At 30.7% G+C, this 548-nt stretch overlaps 1 protein-coding gene across 1 annotated transcript in view; it reads right to left on the bottom strand.

The window, feature by feature from the left end:
* Positions 1–548, bottom strand: part of LOC105451620 — a 7,291-nt gene that overhangs the window by 2,209 nt on the left and 4,534 nt on the right. The window lies entirely within an intron of this gene.

Consider the following 548-nt stretch of genomic DNA (forward strand, 5'->3'; position numbering starts at 1 on the left):
TAACAATTACATCCACCGTACACGTATGCCAATTAGTCTCTTGTTGTCTCTAACACTGGAATAGTAAAATAATATGGGTCTCCAACTGAATACTATGATGCCCACAAAACCTGCGATGAGCCCCCGGACTATTAGAAGAAAATGCATATGTTAACTTTTTAACATTACATGTGGCGATTACAATTCTGGCGCATCCTGTTTTAGCATATCAAATTTCTATTGTGGAATATGCAGAAAATCTATTAAAACATTTTGTAAATTTCTTTCAAGATATTTATGGTTCTAAGTATATATCACATAATATTCATAATTTACTACATCTTGCTGCAGACGTAAAGAAATATTCCGTGGTAATGAATATTATATTAATTGCGACGATTCAAAGAATAATTGTATTTATTTTTGAAAATATACAGATTGTGTCAATTTTTAATTTTATTAAATCTAACGACAATAGAATATTTGTTATTGGCAAACTGCTTCTACCAGTGAAAAATGTGTATACACAGCCTACAAAATCGACAAATTTAGATATCGATGTCATGCGT

The sequence above is a fragment of the Wasmannia auropunctata genome, unplaced genomic scaffold, assembly GCF_000956235.1.
Source record: "Wasmannia auropunctata unplaced genomic scaffold, wasmannia.A_1.0 LD336049.1, whole genome shotgun sequence".
Taxonomy (NCBI): Eukaryota; Metazoa; Arthropoda; class Insecta; order Hymenoptera; family Formicidae; genus Wasmannia; species Wasmannia auropunctata.